Consider the following 23,651-nt stretch of genomic DNA (forward strand, 5'->3'; position numbering starts at 1 on the left):
AGTTCCTTTACAAAATCTGTGGAGAATCCTACCTCAAAGAACATAATGTGTGTATGCACGCGCGCGTGCGTGCGTGTGTGAAGTCACTGAGCAAAAGGAGTGCGTATAATATCATAGTGTACATGATATCGTAATGGATGACATGTACTTATGATACTCCATTCTTTTCTTGATATAGCATTCCTATAAGACATACATACATAATACTTGTCATCATATTTCATGATTAACATACATGACTTTCTTATGTCTCATAGGCATAGAGCGAAGATATTAACAGAGTTTATATAGCATGACATTGATAACACAACATAGTTCAATAACATACATAATCATATCATATTATAACTTATAACATATAATAACGTGTATCATGACATAACATATATCGTAGCATAGACATAACATAGCACACGTCAAATAATACCAAAACATGACACATGTAGGGGGTCACAGCACACGAGTCATTCATATAGCAAACAAGTCATCTAACCAAACCAATAGTAAAACTACTTACTTGGTTAGCCTAGACTTGAAGCGTAAAGAGCTTGTGGGTTGTGCGTCTGAGTACTTAAAGAGTTTTTTTTTTTTTCTCTACTCGACGGTTAGAAATTGGTTTTCCTTGTTTATTTTTTTCACTGGTCTCTTTTTCAAATGGAAATCCATGCGCAGTCTAGTCGCCCTTTGGTTCCAATTACCTCCTCTGATGACTTGTGATGACGATGGTTCTTATATAGTATTGGATTCTTGACGTCGTTGATCGTTCGACCAACTGCAACGATACTGGTTTGCAACTCGAAGTGTAGGGTTAATTATGCGCTAACAAGATTCTAAAGGAGGTTTACACCATCTTCTCTATGAGGAATGGGGGAGCTCCAAGTCAAATGGGGGAGAAGTTCTATGTTGTTGCAATGGAAAGGAGGCGGCCTGAGAATCAAATGGAGAGTGGGTGGTTGGTTGGGGTTCTAGCGGTTCCGACTCGCCCAAAATTTCCTACATAATTATTTAATTATTATTATTATAACCTTTAACTCTCATTAAAATGGCCTAACATGATGAAATCAAGTGGAGATACATTTAAAACACTAGGTCGCCAGAAAATGCGCAAAAATTTTGGCGAGGCGCTGAAATTCTTGCACCCCTCTCAGCTACACCCTACCCGATGCCCACACTGCTCCAAATGAACCCACAAGAATCCTGTCACCGTCACAGAACCCACCTACAAAGTAGAAAGGAAAAACACAGAGAGAAAACGAGAGAGGGAGAGTGAGTGATTTTTGAGAATACTCCGACAACGATAATCTCATAGATCTAGTGTTGAAACAACCAACTCACATTGGGAAAGGGATCACCGACGACTGCACGTACATAGGAGGTAAGTTCTTACGCCTTCACAATGTGATTCGTCGTCGGAAAAGAGGGTTTGAGTTTCAGATTTTAGAATCTTATAGATCTGCACATAATAGGTGCATATAACCAGAAACACTCCTCAGCTAAGTCGGCTTTGAAGTCGCCAATAGCCGCGTCAAACTTTGATTGCACCATGTGGCACACCTGCAGTACGACACTTCCTCAGCTAAGTCGGCTTAAATGGCTCGGCTCGACTATACGGCTCAAAATTCGCTCCTTCAACTCAGTAAAGGGAAAAATAGCTAATTTCCATAGTTCCGACCATCTCGAAGTTGAATTTGAGCTTGTTTAAGGAAAATAAGGCCAGTAAGGGTAAATTTCTCGATTTAAATTCAACCGAGTTAAGAATTCTTAGATTACTAACAAAACGAGATGAAAATTTTAGTAGAAAATGATGACCGACGATAATTGGAGTAATTTCGAGGAACGGGAGCGAATGTACTCCAATTAGGAAAAACGTCAGCTAAGGCCAACCAAGCAAGTGACCCTACCATCATTCTGTCATAATTTTGTGTTGTATGATGGCATGTGTTCGTGGCTCCACACGTGTTATATGCTTGTATATGCAAACTGTTATGAAATGATATGTATATATTATGATATGTAAATGTTATGTTGTTTTGATGAATTGATATGTTTATGATATGATATATTGAAGACATGCTCGAGATATGCTATGTGACTGTTATGATACATGATATGATACGATATGTGCATGATGTTGATTGTTATATCTAAAAGCATGAAAACGTTATGATATGACATATGTGTGACATGAATGATATGATATGATGGATATGTAAAACAAAAAGTTACATGAAATACAACTCTGACATACGCATGAAAGATATGATAAACAATATGAAAAATGATATGATATGATGGATATGTAAAACAACGAGTTATATGAAATACAACTCTGACATACGCATGAAGATATGATAAACAATATGAAAAATGATATGATATGAAGGAAACGCTAACGGAATTGTATTATATGATAACGAAAATGGAAAAATGTTGGGACCTCATGCATTATTGTGTGCTCCTGCATCGAGGCCTTCACGATAGTACGAACGTGTATGCTACAAGACAGGGGAACGATCTTTATGTTTATCATAATGCAGTTGTGACGGTTGTTATTCCTAACGGATGCCCGCTATCAATAGCTACCAGAGAATGCTCGCCCGAACAGAAAGGGGCCCAGGAGGTATGCAAACTGACTGGTGGGTCCATGCTTGCACGTGTGGACTATGTGTAGGGAAAGTACACATTCAAATTGCCCATTTAGGTTAGCCGCCATAGGAAAATACACTGTTATGATAGGTCTCGTTCATGAAATTATATGTGCTTGCATTTAACTCCGACCGGGGGTCACTTATTGAGTATTTCTTAAAATATTCTAACCATGTGCTACTCTCATTTTCAGATAAAGATAAAGCTCCTCTCGGTTGACGGTGGCATCGCACCTAGGAGACCATGACCCATGCTTAGGGTAATTTCATAATTTGAATTATTAGATTATAGGTTAGTATAGGTTAGTTGCATTTTCAAACTAGAAGGCATTTTTACTTTATGTTATTTCTCGTTTATTTCAACGCGCATTACAACCACCAAACAAAATACCTAAATCTAATATGTAATTGAATTCCCTACTAAAGATGTTCAAGCAAGCCGGTCTAACTGGATTTTGAATTGATTCTATTTATAGCCTCATTAATTGATGTTTAAAATTATGTCAAAAAATAATTATGTAGTGTGCTTAATTTAATTTTAATTGTCCATTAGCATTAATAATAAAGATAATTTAATCATAAATATAAAAGGACAAGATAATTGATTAAAAAAATCTCTTTAGAAAAATCAAGCAAATATGACGTAAGCATATTTAATAGTAACTTTAGAGGTATTTCTTCCCTTAAATTTATTTAAAACCTTCCTACCTCTCAATTTATTATATTTAAAAAAGATTGAAAATAATTATTCTTAAAAAGAAGTGATCAAGCTATATATGATTAGTGAGAGATCCCATATCGGTGGTGAACAAAATACTCTTTATAAGTGTGTGGAAATCTCTTCCTTACAAACGTGAGAGAAAGCCCAAAAGAGAAAGTCCAAAGATGATAGTATCCATTAGCGGTGGGTTTGGACCATTACAAATGATATTAGAGCAAGATACTGGGGGATGTGCCAGCAAGGAGGTGGAGCCCCGAAGAAAGGTGGATTTGGTGGGGGTCCCACATCCATTGAAGAAAGAAACGAGTGCAAGCGAGGACGTTGGGCCCCGAAGGGGAGGGGGGTGTAGTGTGAGATCTCACATCGATTGGGGAGGATAACGAAACATCTTTTATAAGTCACCATTACTTATAAATTAGCAAACATAACTAGACTTAGCTTTGTCCTTTCATTTATTGTTCTTCCCATTTTCTTTGTAATTTATTTGATTATTATAAATTGATCTTCTCATTTTCTTTGTAATTTATTTGATGATTATAAATTGAGATCATCCCATTTTCTTTGTAATTTATTTGATGATTATTAATTGAAAACTTTTATTACCATTTAGATGCAGTGGTTTTAGGAAAGATGTTTAATATTTTCAGATGTTTGTTTATACTAAATACAGGAAAGAATTAGTTCATTAATTCATGTGGGTTGGACCATATCAAAGAGTGCACATCATGGACCCTGATCAACTCAAAGCTGCACTTTGTTTAATGCATGATATTCATAAGCCAACTATCAACCCTCTTACAAGCTTTTCCATGGACTTCCTAGTCATGAAGGACCCAAATGGGACCCAAATGGTTAAACATAGAAAGATAATCAATCCAGCCTTTCATTTCAAATACTTGAAGGTATGCATTCTTCTTGTAATTCGATATCAAAATAAATAAACTCATAGTTAGTATTATTAAGTTTAATTTTGTACAATTGTTGGTGTCGATACGACTTGTAACAGCTCAAGCCCACCGCTAGTAGATATTGTTCGTTTTGGACCGTTACATATCACCGTCAGCCTCACAGTTTTAAAACGTGTCTGCTAGGGAGATGTTTCACACTCTTAATACTTCATTCCTCTCTCCAACCGATGTGAAATCTCACAATCCACTCTTCTATAGGGCCCAGCATCCTCGCTGACACTCGTTCCTTTCTCCTCACTGGCACCTACCAGTGTCTAGCTCTGAAACCATTTGTAACAGCCCAATCCCACCGTTAGTAGATATTGTCCTCTTTGGGCTTTCTCTTTCAGAATTCCCCTAAAGGTTTTAAAAATGTGTGTGCTACGGAGAGGTTTCCACACTCTTGTAAACGCGTCTATTTGTGAGATCCCACACCAATTGGGGAGAAGAACGAAGCAAGGATGTGGAAACTTTCTCTCTAACAAATGCATTTTAAAAACTTTGGGACAAACCCTGAAATAAAAATTCCGAACAAGATAATATCTACTCACGGTTGGCTTGAGTTGTTATAACTAACAGTTAGATTGGTTTAAAAACATTGAGCAACAATATTTTTGGGAGTCTAATTGTTCATATATATGCTTAAATTCCTATACACGACATGGTGTCCTGTAATGTGTGAGAGTTGCACCGAGAAGATTAGGAAGTGGGAAGAAGTGGTTTCAGAAGATGGATATTATGAATTGGATGTGATGCCTCATTTGGAACACTTTGCAGCTGATGTGATTTCTCGAACAGCATTTGGAAGCAGCTATGAACAAGGAAAAATGATCTTTATACGTCTTAAACAACCTGAGAATCTAGTCGTTAAAGTTATATCTACTGTTTACATACTAGGATGGAGGTGAACTCTTGCACAATTCAATTTATAGATTCTTATTTATTGCTTAAATACCTAATCCATTTAGACATGAATATGAGTCTTTTTTTAGGGATTTTTCTCAAAGTTTTAAAACGCTTATGCTATATGGAGAGATTTTCACACTCTTAGGAAGAATCTTTCGTTCCCCTCTCCAACCAATGTGAGATCTTATAATCCACCAACTTTTGGGGCTCAAAGTCCTCGGAGGCACTCGTTTCTCTCTTCAATCGATGTGGAATCTCACAATCCACCTCATTTAGGGCCCAGCGTCCTCACTGACCCTTGTTCCTCTTTCCAATCGATGTGGGATCTCACAATCAACCCTCCTTCGGGGCCCAACGTTCTCACTGACACTCGTTCCTCTTTCCAATCGATGTGGGATCTCACAATCAACCCTCCTTTGGGGCCAACGTCCTCGCTGGTACACCGCCTAGTGTCTAGCTCTGATATCATTTGTAACAGCCCAAGCCCACCGCTAACAGATATTGTCCTCTTTGGACTTTCACTTTTAGGCTTCCTCTCAAGGTTTTTAAAACGCGCCGGCTAGAAAGAAGATTCCACACCCTTATAAAAAATGCTTTGTTCCCCTCTCCAACCAATGTGAGATCTCACAATCCATCTCCTTCAGGGCCAACATCCTTGCTGGCACTCATTCCTCTCTCCAATCGATGTGAGATCTCATAGGAACATTATTTATGAAATTTCGTATAACATCTTATTATAACGTTTGTGCAGGCTTGTACCAACAAAGTCAAACAATATAATGAAAAAGATGAGCAAAGAATTAAAAACGTTGCTCTTGGGCTATCAACAAAAGGCAAAGGGCTATGATGGCAGGTGAAGCTATGCATACGGATCTATTAAGCATCCTCTTAAAATCAAATTTGAAAGAAATTCGAGAGCACAAAAACAACGATATCGCAATGAGTATCAAAGACATAGTAGAAGAATGTAGAATCTTTTACCTCGCTGGCCAAGAAACCACAACAATGCTACTAGTTTTGACTATGGTTTTATTGAGCTCATACACAAAATGGCAAGATCTAGCAAGGGAAGAGGTCCTACAAGTCTTTGGTAACATCAAACCAGATTTTGATGGTTTAAATTGTCTAAAAATTTTGAGTAAGACTCTCTTCTATATATTTTCATTTTTTTATTTTATTATTTCATTGGTTAAACTTTATGTTATTCCCAACATTTAGGTTACGATGATATTGAACGAAGTCCTGAGATTATACCAACCAGCAGGGTTACTTACTCGTCTCGTTCAAAACAAAACAAAACTTGAAAACTTGACTTTACCAGCGAGAGTTTCCCAATTGTTCTTATCCATCGTGATAAAAAGCTATGGGGTGATGATGCAAATGAGTTTAATCCCGACAGATTTGCTGAGGGAGTTTCAAGAGTGACACAAAATCAAGTTGGGTTCTTCCCATTTGGATGAAAGGCATTATGGTCATTTTACTCCTCCTCCGTTTACCATCTTAGGCATATCTAATAGCTACCAAATTTTATAGGTGACTTGAAAACACAATAATATACCAAGTATTAAAAGTTCAAAAACGGATAAATTTATTTAGGGGATCAATTTAATGATATGAAAATTTTCCACCAACCACCCACCAAAAATTCAAAAGCTTATTAAAAAAAAATCATCTTAAATTTGAAGAAAACAAGAACCAAAAGCCCAAAATCCTTGCCTCTCCATCATTCTCAATTTTTTTAATGAAAGATATGTGGCCACAGTGGGACTCCATTCTCCCTTTTTTTTTTTTTTTTCCTTGTGTTTTTCTTTCCTCATCATTAGCCCTCCAATTAGGGTTCATTTAGAACACTAATTAGACATGAAGGACAAAACATTTGGTGGCTTTATTCATTGGAGAGAGGAACAAAACATTTTTTATAAAAGTGTGAAAACCTCTCCCTAGTAGACGCGTTTTAACAACCTTGAGGGGAAGCCCGAAAGGGAAAGCCAGAAGAGGATTGGACTGTTACAAATGGTATCAGAGCAAGACGCGGTGCGATCTAAAGAGGGGTGGATTGTGAGATCCCATATCAATTGCAGAGAAGAACGAGTGCCAGCAAAGTTGCTGGGTCTCGAAGGGGGGTATATTGTGAGATCCCACATCGATTGGAGAGAGGAACGAGTTCAAACGAGGACACTGGGCCCCAAAGGGGGTTGATTGTGAGATCCCACATCAATTAAAGAGAGGAACTAGTGCTAGTGATGACACTGAGCCTTGAAGGAGGGTGAATTGTGAGATCCCACATTCGTTGGAGATGGAAACAAAACATTGTTTATAAGAGTGTGTAAATCTCTTCCTAGCAGATGGGGTTTCAAAACCCTTAAGGGGAAGCCCGAAAGGGAAAACCTAAAGAGGACATATCTGCTAGCAATGAGTTTGGGGTGTTACATATACTAAGTTAAAGACAAAGGTTATTCATGGCCCTCTAATAAGTATCATGATGTTCCAAATATTTCAACTAGACTTATTATACAATCCAAGGCCAAGAATATTCAACAAACATTCATTTTTCATTTATAAAATTGGATAGACTCGATTCAACCTCCATTTCATGTGTTACAAGTTGTTTTGATTGACTAAGGATCATTTGAAGTTTCGAAAGTGAATATTTATTCGGTTGGAGGGGAGGATGGAGTTGCTATAGATAGCACTTAATTGATAATTTATTTGCAAACTTTATTTATTATTATAATTCCATAACTTGTTGCATTCCCCATAGGATGGGGAAGTAACTTGTCAAAGTCGTCCTAACTTTTTTTTTTTTTTTTTTTAAGGTTTAAATGAGAGTGGGATTTCTACATAAAATGGGGATTTTTTATGAATAAAATGAAGCTATCAAGTTGGGATTTTTACCCTTAGAAATTTGAGCGCTCTGTCATTTCTAGGATTTCTACCCTTAGAAATTTGAGCATCAGCTCTGTCATTTCTAAGTTTCATGCAATTCTGATGGTACGATTACATCTGAGCCATTCAATCCAGCCTTGATCAAGTTCAACTGTGGAGTGACTACAAATATTTAAAATCGAGAGGTAATCTATTTTTAGTCTTCTCTCTTGGTTGATCAGAATTTTGAAAAAAGAAGGGTTAATTTCTTTGATTCAAGGATTTTTGCTCCAAGAAAAGCTTAGATCGTTGGGCTGAGGATTAGGATTGTCTTATCACCCATGCTCTAAAGTTCGCTCCCATTAACGACCAACTCCTAGTTACCTGAAAAAAAAAATGTAAACATGGAGGGAATAAAAAGTCAATAAGTAGCCTACTTGTAGGCTTTTAAGGGAAACATTATTAGGATGTTATTTCTTATTGAGTTTCTAAGGCTTGACACTTAGAGCTTATATTCTTAACTATCACTTTCTGATCCTAAAAACTTTTCCCTAGAGTAAGCTTTAGTTTTCTTCCTGTGAACACAAGAGTGGCGCTATCATGATCGTATCATCCTACTAGTAAATTCTGATGCAGTGTATCTCATCTAAGTAAGGGAAATAGGAGGCCCTCCTTATCATCCTTCTCATGATACATAGTGTAGGGCATCCCACATAAAAAAGGAATAGGGGCATCGTCATACATCGCGTGATGGGAGATAACGTCACTTTTGGGTATGATCCTAGCAACTTATTTACCATGGTATTCAATTGATCCTACATATATTCTTGGAACATGGTTTATAAATTAACATAGGCTTATTATGGAGTAGCATCAAAACATATTAGTTTTAACTTAGTGAAACATTAAAGTGCAACCTAACGTGATTCCATGGGCGTGAAAACTTACTAGTAACCTAATAACCCCGTTTTAAGGTCATGTATAAAGTTCCACATTACTTAGGTGTCTTAAAAATTCAGAGATCTATTACACACAAATTTTGTAAATATTTGTGGTCTCATGGTCTAGTGGTCAAGAGATTAGACTTTGAACTAATACAAATCAATTAATTTATTTTAAAGTGTTGGGCTTTGTAAATGTTTTAATTGTATGTCACCAAATGCTTTAGGCTTTGTAAAACCGTTACATAAATAATTTTTTAACATGGAGTGAATAAGAATTCAAAAAGTAGCCTACTTGTGTGTAGGCTCTTAATTGCAACCTTAAGCTAAGCTTGGAACGTGGCCATGACTAACTCCTAGTTACCTAAAAAAAAGAATTCAAAAAGTAGCCTACTTGTGTGTAGGCTCTTAATTGCAACCTTAAGCTAAGCTTGGAACGTGGCCATGACTAACTCCTAGTTACCTAAAAAAAAGAATTCAAAAAGTAGCCTACTTGTGTGTAGGCTCTTAATTGTAACCTTAAGCTAAACTTGGAAAGTAGCCACTACTAACTCCTAGTTACCTAAAAAAAAGGTAAACATGAAGTGCTTAAGAACTCAATAAATTGCCTACTTGTATGTAGGCTTTTAATTACAACCTTAAGTTAAGCTAGGAACGTAACCACGACCAGCTCTTAGTTACCTAAGAAAAAAAATGTAATAACGACTAACTACTAGTTACATTAAAAAAAGATGTAACTGTAATAGCCAAAAAAAAATAAATAAATAAACAAATAAAAATAATTATAATAAGGTAGTTAAAATAATAATAATAAATAAATAAAAACAACATTTCCCCAGTTCTCTCCACTAATCTCTCATCCCTTCCCACAATTATCTCTCCTCAACGCCTGACGCCAGAAAGTAACAGTTACTGCAAACAGAAAAAAGAAAAACAATAATTGTCAGATTTACTTGAAGGAAAAAAAAAAAAAAAAAGATGAGAATGACCTTTACCCAGCTGAGATTAGCTGAAGATTTACGTGAAGATAGATCTGATTAATAAGGTATGTATTAAATCTTTATTTTCTTTTATCCTATTTTTTAGAAATTATAGTTAGATCTTAATTATTACCATGATCCATCTTTTAGTTAGAAATTAAATGTCAAACAATTTATACAATTCTAGTCAATCATGCATATCAGTAATATTAGATTAAATTTTTATCAGTAGCCAAATGAATAGATTAAAGATAGAATGGCCAAGAAAACTTCTGAATAGGAAACTGAGATAAGGAAATAGGAAACACTGAGATAAGGAAAGATTTGGAAATAAAGATCCACTGTAAATTTGGAATACATGAGAACAGAATTAAAAAGCCAACAGATAAAAAAAAAAAGAAGAGATTAGGGAATTAAAAACCACAAACTAAATATGGAGAGAAAGGTAAATAGTAAATACAGAAAACAGTAAAGCTCAGAATAACTTAGTTGTATCTACTTTTTATACCACAATAACCATGAAAAATGAGATTTTTAATAAAAATATAATTATAGATATATAACATTTCAAGACTTCTAACAATGGACAATGTAAATTAGAGAAATAATGTTGTAGAATTCAAACCCGAAACTAATGTCATGGGCTCATATAGGTGGACCCGGACGGAATCAAACTTTCATTAAAGATATATTCGTGACAACGACTTAAGCTAGCCAGGTAAGTGACCTTACTATCGGCATGGTTATTTTTGATGTTGACACGTGCCCTGTGGTTCTGCACGTGTCATATATATATGTGTGAATTGTCTGTGGATCGGTATGCTTCCTATATGTTATGTTATGTTATATAATATGTGGATTGTATGATAATAATTATGGTACGATGTGCTCTAGGAGATGTTTGAGAAAGGATACGAGAAGGATGCACAAAACAAAATGTAACGATAGGAGTAAGATACGTTCATGAAACGTTAAGGTTAGGTTACATACCGAAGTGCTATGGATAGGAGAGATTGATGAAAGAATACGGTTAGGTTATGGGTAGAAAGGGATAGGTTTGTGATAGATTGATAGAACGATGGCATTAGGATACGTTCTGGTGATGATATGACTAAGGTACGTCACGTAATGATATGTCTGTGATAGGTATAAGAACGTTAAGGCTATGGTAAGTTAGAGAACGTTATGACTATGAAGTGTTTACGTTATTGACTTGGTTATGATATGATACATTGTATGCTAGATTATTGTGCTTAAGTACGAAATCATGTGAACGTGAATGTATGTTATTTATGCTGCTTAGTTGATGTGATATGAATACATGTGACGATGTGTGGCCCTTGTACGATTATGGCTTGTTGTATGAGTATTGAAATGTAACTGAATGAATTGTATGACATGAAATACGGTAAATTGCATGATACATAACCCCGCTAGGAATATGTATGATATGTAATGAAATGAGAATGAGAATGACATGTAAGCATGAAAACGTGACACGGGGTTATGATCATTAAATGATGACTGTAGGACTAGTGGGACCTCATGCATATTGTGTGATCATGCATTTGGGGGGATACCCCTATCCCCATCACGAGGGTACGGACGCGTACATCCAAATGGCAGGACAACGATCGTTATGCCCTACATAGCGCTGCCATGACGGTTTTAGTTTTAACGGGTCCCGGTGGGCCCCCAGAGCATGCCCACCGGCTAGGGACAGTGGCCCAGCGGTGTGCGAACTAGCTGGTGAGCCCATACTCGCACGTATGGGCTGCGTGTAGAGTATATGGTACATGTCCACGATTACCTGTTAGGATTACACCGTAGGGAAAACGAAACGAAACGAAACGAAATGAAATGAAACGAAACGAAACGAAAAGAAATGAAAGATAGGTCCCATCATTTCATTGCATGTGATTGTTGCATTTAACCCCAATAGTGGGGTCACTTACTGAGTATTTCTTTAAATACTCAAGCCATGTGCTGCTACATTTTTCAGGTTAAGGCAAGGCATTCCTGTACCGCTGACGACGGCATCACAACTCAAGATCATGGCACATGCATAGGATAGTGGCATTTATTTTCTTAGACTTAGGATAGAATAGGATGTTTTAAACTTAAACGCTTATTTATTTTATTTCGGGTCTTTTGTTGTGTCGTTTTAAAGATGTTTTCGAAACACGTAAGTCCATAGTTGTGTTTTAAGATAAAGGTTATGTTTTATGGAATTTAAATGAAGTCTTTCGCATTCAATGTTTATGGTATGTATACAGTAGCGACCTTAAATTAAGTAGAAAATTTTGGGTCGTTACAGTAACCACGACCAGCTCCTAGTTACCGACAAAAAAAATTAAACCATGACTAGCTCTCAGTTACTGGGACTTAAGTTCTTTAGCTTTTAGTATCCGAACTACCTCAAATTTTTTTTCCACAAACTCCTTATTGTGTCTAGTTTCTTGAACCATAAGATTTTTCATCAGAACCGGACTGGAAGGAGATTTAAACTGAAAAAAATCAAGGGAAAGTCGAAATTTAGGTTCACATGGCCGATTCAACTGAACAGACCACGTCATTGTCTTCTTCCTCTGGACAAGACGAAGATGCACACGTCCTTTGCGCCGCCGTCTGAAACTCGAGCTCCACAACATCATTCATAGTGTTTCTCCCCTCAATTTCTTCATGAAACTTAAAGATTTTGTTACAAGGAAGGGCTAGGGATTGATTTCATACCTGTGAATTGTAGCACAAGATATTCCCTTCCCAAGTTTGTCCAAAAATTGATTTCTGGTCTGAGCAAAAATAGAGGATTTTTTATTGGGTAGCCAATTCTATGGATTTTCAAGGCCCGATTTCTTCATGGGACCTCTTTCATATCCTTTCCTCAAGCTAAAAAAACTGGTTTGGAAGAACATCTTTGAGTGTGGGACCTCAATTTCCATAAATCGTTCTCGGTCTGCAACTCACCCAAAACACTAGATTTTCATTCTCTTGGGTAGCTTCTTCTACGACATTTCAACTCTCAATTCATTCATCAAAGTTACTCAACTTCGTCCTCTGAAGCTAAAGGAATCCTTAAATTGAATGAAATTTGACTATAGATAGGAATCCGACACTTGCCCCCAATTTTGAGCCTAAAATTGATTTCCTTCAATTGGGCTCATTCCTGAGGTTATTTCTCTTGATGATCTTCTATGAAAACATTTTTTCGCGGTGCAGTAACAAATTGGAATTACTCTTGCTTGAAGATTTATCGTGTATCATTTAGTTGTATTTTCAAGTTTTCCTTGAAACTCTTTAATGGCTGATTGGATTGGGAGAAAAGTTTCTAGGCACTTTTAACACCCTATTCCTTCATAGAACTTGTGGGCAATCTTGTTTAGAAATTGTAGGAACAAGTTTGAAGGGAAATGGTGGAGAATTGCTCTCGAATTTGGAAGAAATCTGGTCGTAGGAGACAAAAAATCTAAACGCTTATTGCTTACGATTGGGAGCTCGACCTTGCTCTAATCTTGTTCCATATTGTTGCCCCAACTTTAGACTTTATAGGAAAAACTTCCACCAACGTTGAAACCTCCAGAATCGTCATGATTTGGAGATTGAATTTTTTAGAAAATTTGTCGAAAATATCATCTCCGATTAGTGAGCTACCAACAACCAATTTGAGTTCTGATCGTTGGATTTGATGACTTGTGAATGTTCTAGATGGTGTCCAATTTTAGAGAAGATCCAACGGCTGGATTTTGAGATTCGAAGGATTTTGTGCAGGAGGTGGTTCTAATTTTGAGCACAATGGCATATCCGTAATTATCCATAATTTTAGGGGTATTTTGGTGTTTTGCTACTTTTTGAATATTTTATTATTATTTTTCTCGAAAAAACACTAATTTTTCTAAAACATGTTCGTCCCTTTGGTCATTTTTCCCGAGCATCTAAGGAATTAAAAATTTGGAAAATTTCTTAAAAATTGGAAAATGACCTTTTTCGTCCTTTTCTAAAGAGCTTAAGTCGTTAAGATTAATTCTTACCGTATAGACATAACTTGCTTAAGACCTTTGTCCTTTCTTCATCCTCTTAATTTTTTTCCTTCGACTCTTTGGGTCTTACATGGCGGCTTATTCTTGTTGGAGCTAATTTCCTTCATTTTTTGAGTGTTACAATAATAATGGTAAGAATATTGTTCGTCTAGTTGTCTGATTCAAGCGTTTGATGTGAGAGGTCTTTGAGTCTGATTCTTAATCCTTTTGTTCATAAGTAGAATCATAAGTCAATAGGGAGCAAAATATCAAGCAATAACTAATAATTGTACCTAAGTTGACATTTTAAAAATTTTAAATTCCATTTTAATGGGTAAAAGACCTTCAGTTCAATTCTTGAAATGACCAATAATGCAGAAGTTTGACTAAAATAGAAAAGTTCTCCAAAATAAAAGTAAAAGATCTAGTGTACGATTCTTGCTGAGGGAGAAAGAGGTCCAAAATCAAATACTCGGACTGCTTCTAATTTTTTCTTATCCACATCATAGGGATAAAAAGCTTATTTCACAATTTTTTTAACCATATATATGTTGGCACAGTTGAAAAAGAATGGTAGAATAATTGTACGCCTAATCTAATAAATTAATTAATTTTAATGTGTTGAAATCCTATTGGATGCAAAACTAAAAAGTGAGGACACATTAATCATTTTCAAAGTTTTAAAAGTATATGAAAATACTATTTATGTTTTTTAAGTTAAAATATTTATTTTACACAAATTTTATATATATTTGTGGTCTAGTGGTTAAGACATTGAACTTTGAATCCAATAAGAGTTCAAATGTTGGTGGGACCTTATTTTTTATTTGTGAGCAGAAGATCTATAAAATATAAGTTTAAAAGTTCACATGAAAGAGCATAAGAAATAAAGCTGGTAACCCCAAGAATAAGAATTCAAAGGTTTTCAAAGAACAAGAATCGTCATGATGAACAAATCCAATCCCAATTAATTTCTACACAACTAAGGATCATTTTTTAACAAGGTCTCGAAGGGAGACAACCTTAAGAACAAGCGTAACCAAAGAAATTCGATATCGGTAAGTTTTGGGGACAAAATTCAAATTCTTACTTACGGCACTTAAAATCCAAAATTGATGTTTCCAATAGCTTGAGGGGATTAAATGGAACATGTTTGATGGCCTAGTTTGAGCTGACCAACGGAAAAATCATGTTCTAGGTTAAGTTGTAGATCGAGGGAAGGAACTCAAAATTCGCCTCAACCACGCCCAAGCAACCTCTACGAATTATGCCTTTAGTTTAAGAAAGGTGTAAGGAGGATATTTGGTGAGGAGGTGTGGCCTAACAGTGTCTGCATCGTCGTAACTAATAACAACACCTCCTAGGTTTACTCCGGCAACAAAACGAGTTTTCCCCGACTTTGAACGTCTATAACTTACGCTGTAGTTCACGAGCAGGTGAGATATCTATCCCAAACTCTTCCTTGACAGTTCATCTTTATGTTTTATGAAGGAATCGAGGGGAGAAATGCTCTGGAATGAGCTGGCGAACTCCATTTTCAAACGGAGGAGCAACGCCATGAGTCGTGTCCTTCCCTTGTGGAGGAAGAGACGATGATGTGGCCAATTGAACTGAACCGACCACATCAACCCTAAAACCGAACCACTTTAGTTTTTCATAAAATTGAACTACTTTTCGAGTGGTTCTCACGAAATTCTCAATGGTCACAAAGGAGCGTAACCATCCGGTATTTTCGGTGGAAGGATACCGGGTCAATTCTCCTAGACCCAATATAAACCTCTCTGGATAGTCCTCAGCCTGACATCCAATTTTTTTACATATATTTTTGGTGGCTTGGACTAAGGACATCGAGCTTGCCAACTACTTTTTTCCAATTTCAGAAATGTAACTTTAAAACTTTCCAAATTTTTTTGGCTCAATTTTTGTAGGAATATTTGAATGTCTATAATTGTCGACCGATTTGTTTTAAATCAATGTATTTATCTATTTTAAGTTTCAATATCAAAATAATTCAAAAAAACTCTTCAAAGTTAAATAAATGAAACCCATAATATGTTGTAATTGCATAAAAATATTAAAATTTGAGACCTTAAGAGTGTTTGGACAGGTGAGAATGATAGGTGTCCATGGCCCTTAGAGTTGAAGGAAACCGCGTGAGGCTGGTTTCACAGAGCAGCGGGTGAAGGCCTAGTGTCCATGGCCCTTAGAGTTGAAGGAAACCGCGTGAGGCTAGTTTCACAGAGCAGCGTAACCTTCCGCTCTTGTCGGTGGAAGGATAGCGGGTCGATTCTCCTAGGCCCAATATAAACCTCTTGTTAGTCTTCAACCTGACATCCACTTTTTTTTTTTTTTTTTTTTTACATATATTTTTGGTGGCTCGGACTATGGACATCGAGCTAGCCACTTGTTCTGAATGAATGTATTATTTTTTTACCTGTAAATATGATTGATTTCTCCTTTACAACAATCCCACATTGATAGATTTAAAATTGGATGTAGTCTTCATAAAGTAGTCATTGTCTTAAGGACATCGTCGAGCTTGGTAATGTGAGCTTGTAACCCATATGGGGGCAACAAAGTGGTTGGAGGTTGCTCAGCCCAATGGTTAGGGTTGGTTAGAGTTGTTCTTCGGCCAGTCCATTCGGAAGTAGGGAGTTGGGCTTTGGGCTTTGGGCGCGGAGGCCTAGTGTCCATGGCCCTTAAAATTGAAGGAAACCGCGTGAGGCTGGTTTCACAGAGCAGTGTAACCTTCCCGCTCTTGTCGATGGAAGGATAGCGGGTGGAATGTATTATTTTTTTTCCGGTAAATATGATAGATTTCTCCTTTACAACAATCCCACATTGATAGATTTAAAATTGGATGTAGTCTTCATAAAGTAGTCATTGTCTTAAGAAAATCACTGAGCTTGGTAATGTGAGCTTGTAACCCATATGGGGGCCCACATTGATAGATTTAAAATTGGATGTAGTCTTCATAAAGTAGTCATTGTCTTAAGAAAATCACTGAGCTTGGTAGTTGAAGGTTGGCTCAGCCGATTGGTTAGGGTTGTTGGAGTTGTTCTTTGGCCTGTCCATTCAAAGTATGGAGTTGGGCTATAGGCTTTGGGCGAAGGCCTAGTGTCCATGGCCCTTAGAGTTGAAGGAAACCGCGTGAGGCTTGTTTCACAGAGTAGCGTTTTTTTTTTTTTTTTTTTTTTTTTTTTACAAATATTTTTGGTGGCTCGGACTATTGACATCGAGCTAGCCATTTGTTCTGAATGAATGTATTATTTTTTTACCTGTAAATATGATAGATTTCTCCTTTACAACAATCCCACATTGATAGATTTAAAATTGGATGTAGTCTTCATAAAGTAGTCATTGTCTTAAGGACATCGTCGAGCTTGGTAATGTGAGCTTGTAACCCATATGGGGGCAACAAAGTGGTTGGAGGTTGCTCAGCCCAATGGTTAGGGTTGTTAGAGTTGTTCTTCGGCCAATCCATTCGGAAGTAGGGAGTTGGGCTTTGGGCTTTGGGCGGAGGCCTAGTGTCCATGGCCCTTAAAATTGAAGGAAACCGCGTGAGGCTGGTTTCACAGAGCAGTGTAACCTTCCTGTCTTGTCGATGGAAGGATAGCGGGTCGATTCTCCTAGGCCCCATATAAACATCCATTTTTTTTTTTTTTTACATATATTTTTATATAGCCACTTGTTCTGAACGAATGTATTATTTTTTTTCCGGTAAATATGATAGATTTCTCCTTTACAACAATCCCACATTGATAGATTTAAAATTGGATGTAGTCTTCATAAAGTAGTCATTGTCTTAAGAAAATCACCGAGCTTGGTAATGTGAGCTTGTAACCCATATGGGGGCAACAAAGTTGTTGGAGGTTGGCTCAGCTCATTGGTTAGGGTTGTTGGAGTTGTTCTTTGGCTGGTCCATTCCAAGTAGGGAGTTGGGCTATAGGCTTTGGGCGAAGGCCTAGTGTCCATGGCCCTGAGAGTTGAAGGAAACCGCGTGAGGCTGGTTTCACAGAGCAGCGTAACCTTCCGCTCTTGTCGGTGGAAGGATAGCGGGTCAATTCTCCTAGGCCCAATATAAACCTCTTGGTAGTCCTCAACCTCACATCCACTTTTTTTTTTTTAAATATATTTTTGCTGGCTCGGACTATGGACATCGAGCTATCCACTTGTTCTGAACGAATGTAGCCACTTGTTCTGAATGAATGTATTTATGTATTTTACCTGTAAATATGATAGATTTCTCCTTTCCAACAATCCCACATTGATAAAATTAAAATTGGATATAGTCTTCATAAAGTAGTCATTGTCTTAAGGACATCGCCGAGCTTGGTAATGTGAGCTTGTAACCCATATGGGGGCAACAAAGTGGTTGGAGGTTGGCTCAGCCGATTGGTTAGAGTTGTTGGAGTTGTTCTTTGGCCTGTCCATCCCAAGTAGGGAGTTGGGCTATGAGCTTTGGGCGAAGGCCTAGTGTCCATGGCCCTTAGAGTTGAAGGAAACCGCGTGAGGCTGGTTCCACAGAGCAGCGTAACCTTCCGCTCTTGTCGGTGGATGGATAGCGGGTCGATTCTCCTAGACCCCAATATAAACCTCTTGGTAGTCCTCAACCTGAGGGTCGATTCTCCTAGACCCCAATATAAACCTCTTGGTAGTCCTCAACCTGACTTGCACTTTTTTTTTTTGGGTCGATTCTCCTAGACCCAATATAAACCTCTTGGTAGTCCTCAACCTTACATGCACTTTTTTTTTTTTTTTTTTTACATATATTCTTGGGTGCTCAGACTATAGACATGGAGCTAGCCACTTGTTCTGAATGAATGTATTATTTTTTTACCTGTAATATGATAGATTTCTCCTTTACAACAATCCCACATTGATAGATTTAAAATTGGATGTAGTGTTCATAAAGTACTCCTTGTCTTAAGGAAGTCGCCGAGCTTGGTAATGTGAGCTTGTAACCCATATGGGGGCAACAAAGTGGTTGGAGGTTGGCTCAGCCGATTGGTTAGAGTTGTTGGAGTTGTTCTTTGGCCTGTCCATCCCAAGTAGGGAGTTGGGCTATGAGCTTTGGGCGAAGGCCTAGTGTCCATGGCCCTTAGAGTTGAAGGAAACCCCGTGAGGCTGGTTTCACAGAGCAGCGTAACCTTCCGCTCTTGTCGGTGGAAGGATAGCGGGTCGATTCTCCTAGGCCCAATATTAACCTCTTGCATCCACTTTTTTTTTTTTTTTTTACATATATTTTTTGGTGCATCCACTTTTTTTTTTTTTTTTTACATATATTTTTTGGTGCATCCACTTTTTTTTTTTTTTACATATATTTTTTGGTGCTTTTTACATATATTTTTTGGTGCTCGGACTATGGACATTGAGCTAGCCACTTGTTCTAAATGAATGTATTATTTTCTTACCAGTAAATATGATAGATTTCTCCTTTATAACAATCCCACATTAATTGATTTAAAATTACATGTAGTCTTCACAGAGCAGCGTAACCTTCCGCTCTTGGTAGTCCTCAACCTGACATCCACTTCTTTTTTTTTTTTTTTTTACATATATTCTTTTTTTTTTTTTACATATATTCTTTGGTGCTCGGACTATGGACATCGAGCTAGCCACTTGTTCTGAATGAATGTATTATTTTTTTACCTGTAAATATGATAGATTTCTCCTTTAAAACAATCCCACATTGATAGATTTAAAATATGATAGTCCTTGTCTTAATGATTGAATAGTCGTTAAACTAATTGTAAAAAAAAAAAAAAAAAAAAATGAAATGTTGATGAACGTAGGAAAGAATGTAAATACATCTATGTAAAAATATGTATTAAATATTATTAATTAAGCTAGGATGATAGAGCTCATGTAAATCGTAAGGGCTCAAGTCATTAAGCATTTCTATGTGGTATCAGATTGACAACTTGTCAGCCACACAGTGAAGGCTCACATGCCAATTACCAATGTCGGTAAATTATTAGTCTTTTAAATTATTAGTTTACTTTATGTCTTATAGGAAACAGATCTTGCAGGGGTCCTATCCTCTTAGATTCGATCTTATCTCTTAGTTGACGTTTTTCAAATTTACGATCAAACTCGAAGTCTATAAAGGGACTTCATCAATGTAAAGAGGGCATCGATCGGTCGATAGCTCTCTCTTGAATATCAATTGAACAATTCAGAGAAAAATCATCCTACTCTTATCTTATCTATCTTATGAACGAATTTCTTAGAAAGCTCAGAAAATCAAGCCATCTCAAATGCTCTACCGATGAAGAAGAAAGTTCAAATGAACATCGAAGGGGAGAAAATCTCACAATCTCAAATACTGTCAATCAAGAATACCAGATTGCCAGAATCAAAGATCAACTCAAAAATTGGACTATTCCAAAGGTAGATCCTAAAACTATCTACCAAATTTCAACCTTCAATTTTACTCAAAGATCATGCATCAAATTCTCAGAGAAGAACATCCCAATTCATAGCAATAGGGAATCTCTGAATCTTTTTTCAAGATCTCTTATACTCCAACATCGTGAAGAGTTTAACTATCTCCATGTCGGTCTTGTCCAAGTCGCGGTAAAACTATTGTTCAGACTTGGATTAGATATCCCAGTCCTTATCTCCTTACGAGATAAGAGACATGAAGATTTCTCAAATTCCTTGTTGGGAATGGTTCAATCCAATTTAGAGAATGGACCAGTCTATTTCAATTGTTATCCAAACTTTACTCTGTCTCTCCACGACCCACACATATTATCAGCTCTCATGCTAGATTTACAGTCAAAAAATTTAAACATCAAGGCTGAAACCCATTCTTCAGTCGTCATATTAAGGATTTATTATAAGCTCATGAATACAAACATTTCTCCAAGAGCATTAAGATCCTCACCAAAAGGATCGACTATGCTCATAGAAGCAAATATTGGATAATCATCAGTTACTGTCCCAAAAACACTCTCTTGGGATCAAATAACCAGAAGCACTCTCTGGAAAATAGAAGATGCAAATCTTCCAAAGCGGAAAGAATCTCAAAACCCAATCTAAATCATCGAACATGACGATGGAAGCGTTGAAAAAAAATTCAGCGAAGAACCTTCGTCAGAGTCGAAAGTAAAAGAATTCCTGAGTTCTAGACCAAGTACTTCACGAATATCAAGATCAATGTATGACCCCTTAAAGGTAAAAGAGGTCAGTTATGATCAAAAAATGGCGTCAATCCACTATGAAGATGGCTCAAGGTCTCCAACCCATACGGATATGGATACTCAATCCGTCTACGAAAGCCAGCTAAATGTCATTACAGCTGATTTCCAGATAGACAAAGAATTTTTGAAAGCAGATTTTATGTCACCTACCAACTCTTCAAAAAGAAATGCCTTCTTCCAAACCTACAAAGACGCTGAGCGAAATGAATTAAGAGCTCAGTGGTATTCTCATATGGAAGCCATCAAAGAAAATATACCATTCTTCGAATGGTTTGAAGAAAATATTCTGCAGGTATGCACCTTGACCCAGAGGAGTTGGAAGACTACCAAAAGAGGCAAGGTATATTCGAAACATCCTCCGTTAGAAGAAGTCAAATTCGACAACTACTACGGAGAAAAGGTCAAAGCTAGCCCTTTCAAACATATTCCGGAAGGACTAGAAAAGGGCAATCCGACCCTAAAAGATATCACGAATATCCAGCATCAAAACAATTATTCAAATAAGATTTTATCCACGATCGCTACTCAACTTGAAAGTATCGAGGGAAAAATCTCAAAGAAATCAGGTACTCAGCAGGAACAGGCAAGCAGTTCTGTACCAAAGGTTGATGAGTCAATACCAATACTCAGACTGGCAAATCTCGAAATATTTACAAAAAGGATTTCAAAAGAAGAGGCTGCAATGGCCAAGATAAAGGAAAAGTTAGACAGGATATTAAATCCCGCCATGACGCCTCAAGATTCATCTGTCAATGTCGTTAACAATGACAAGAGAACCAAGAATTCGAAGACGAGATTGCAAATGAGAGAGAAGAACCTTTCTACAATCGAATTGAAAGGATCTCTAGAAGAAGTCAAAATAATGCCAGTAATCAGAAAAACTGGTATCCTCAACCGTCTTTTTCGGATATCCAGTTCGAAGAAAAGACACTACAAACTCAAGCTCATTAGATGGTTTAGCAATCTATGAATGGAATATCGATGGATTGTCTGACTATCTGATAATGAATGTTGTCAATGAGATGATGATGGCCGCAAGCGCGTATAAATTACAAGGCCATAAATCCGACCATCAGATAGCTCAAGTTTTGGTAACTGAATTTTTACCGGGCAACTCAAGGATTGGTGGGACAAATATCTCGACGAAACAACCCGCCAACAAATATTAAACCACTATGTCATTAGACCAACTACTCAAATTATCAAAGAAGAAGGTCCATCAACTAGGACCGAGGTACAACATGAAAGGGTAGAGGATGCTGTCAACACCCTCATATATACCCTCATAGAATTCTTCTTCGGCGACCCTCTAAAATACCAGGAGAGATCCGCCGAGATACTCATGAATCTGAAATGCCCTACCTTAGGTGATTTCAGGTGGTACAAAGACATGTACTTCAGCAAAGTTCTTATTAGAACAGATAGTTCGTTGGAATTCTGGAAAGAGAATTTCGTCAATGGACTACCAAAACACTTCTCAAGGAGGATCAAAGATGGTCTTAAGACAAAGTACAATGGAACAATTCCATGACAAACTTTGTCATACGGATCCATAGCATCCTTCATCATAGAAGAAGGACTCAGACTTTGTAATGAGTCAAAGATTCAAAACAAGCTCAATTCTTCGATATCAAACAGAAAAGAGCTTGGCAGATTTTGCGATCAATATGGATGCAAGGGAATAGAAGCTCCATCAACCTCCAGACGAAAGAAGGTTAAGACGCATCCAAAACCTTATCATTCATACAGGCCTAGAGAAACATATCGGAGTAAACCCGTGCAGTCTCAAAAGCCAACATATTCAAGAAGGAAGTATATTCCTACAAAAACCCATAGAGGAAAGAAAAAGCAAACATGCTTCAAATGTCGTGAAGAAGGACACTATGCTAACAAGTGTCCAATCAGAGGAAAGATCAATGAGTTGGATATAGATCAAGAGCTGAAAAATCAGTTATTACAACTGACCCTAACCGACTCAGAGCAATCAAGCGAGGGAGAAATCCTCGAACTCCAAGAAGAATCTGATTCATATTCTAGCACAGAATACGAATCAGAACAAGAAGGAAAAAGGACGTGCGAAGGATGCATAAATGTCCTTACCAAGGATCAAGAAATTCTACTCGAAGTAGTAGAAAAAGTTCAAGACCCAGAAATTCAACAGAAGATTGCTCAACGACTTAGGGATGCCATGACAATCTCTAAGCCAACTGAAAGGGAAGAAAGAAATCCCTACAAACTCCAATCTGTTCTCTAAAGATTTGAAAAACCGAGAGAACTCACTACTCAAGATTTACAAAGAGAGATTAATAATCTCAAACAAGAGGTACAGGCGCTAAGATCTAAAACCAGGTCATAATCTTATACGCTTCGTCAAGAAATTCTCAATCTTCAGGAAAGGCTGCCAGCACAAAAGGAAACGGCG

The 23,651-nt window shown here is 37.2% G+C and overlaps 4 non-coding genes and 2 pseudogenes across 4 annotated transcripts; all 6 read left to right on the forward strand.

Annotated features, from left to right (window-relative positions):
• The first annotated feature begins 4,058 nt into the window (after nucleotides 1-4,058).
• LOC147786099 (cytochrome P450 72A397-like) lies at nucleotides 4,059-6,679 on the forward strand (annotated as a pseudogene).
• A 9,874-nt stretch (nucleotides 6,680-16,553) lies between these two features.
• Nucleotides 16,554-16,865, forward strand: LOC147786100 (signal recognition particle RNA). Its single transcript, XR_015414821.1, has one exon.
• Nucleotides 16,866-17,397: 532 nt separating this feature from the next.
• LOC147786101 (signal recognition particle RNA) lies at nucleotides 17,398-17,699 on the forward strand. Its single transcript, XR_015414817.1, has one exon.
• Nucleotides 17,700-17,837: 138 nt separating this feature from the next.
• Nucleotides 17,838-18,140, forward strand: LOC147786102 (signal recognition particle RNA). The gene has a single exon (XR_015414793.1).
• A 206-nt stretch (nucleotides 18,141-18,346) lies between these two features.
• Nucleotides 18,347-18,650, forward strand: LOC147786103 (signal recognition particle RNA). Its single transcript, XR_015414799.1, has one exon.
• A 308-nt stretch (nucleotides 18,651-18,958) lies between these two features.
• On the forward strand, nucleotides 18,959-19,245 carry LOC147786104 (signal recognition particle RNA; annotated as a pseudogene).
• Nucleotides 19,246-23,651: the final 4,406 nt, after the last annotated feature.

This window comes from Cucurbita pepo, unplaced genomic scaffold (assembly GCF_057944985.1).
Source record: "Cucurbita pepo subsp. pepo isolate OVF unplaced genomic scaffold, ASM5794498v1 scafford_5, whole genome shotgun sequence".
NCBI classification, from domain to species: domain Eukaryota; kingdom Viridiplantae; phylum Streptophyta; class Magnoliopsida; order Cucurbitales; family Cucurbitaceae; genus Cucurbita; species Cucurbita pepo.